The sequence below is a fragment of the Myotis daubentonii genome, chromosome 18 (genome assembly GCF_963259705.1).
Source record: "Myotis daubentonii chromosome 18, mMyoDau2.1, whole genome shotgun sequence".
NCBI lineage: Eukaryota > Metazoa > Chordata > Mammalia > Chiroptera > Vespertilionidae > Myotis > Myotis daubentonii.
In genome coordinates, this window is record NC_081857.1 from 43,945,082 (window position 1) to 43,945,375 (window position 294).

Genomic DNA, 294 nt, shown 5'->3' on the forward strand with positions numbered 1-294 from the left:
GTTCTCCATTGAGGGAACTAAGTGCAAGGCAACACAGTCTATTCAGATTACTGTTTGAAGGTCAGCAAATCTTCCGGAGATGGAATGTCTGGAGGTTGGAGTCTGCTTTTCCTGAAGTTGGTTCCTAGAATTCTTAAGCGAACAGGCTGTTTATGTGCAGTCACATTTACAGAAATAATGTTAAAATAATGGTGGGGTAGGTTACAAGATGTGTGGCTTAAAGATTTATATGAAAAGATGTTCACTATAGAATTATATGTACTCTAGAATAATAATATGCTAATTAGATCAGAT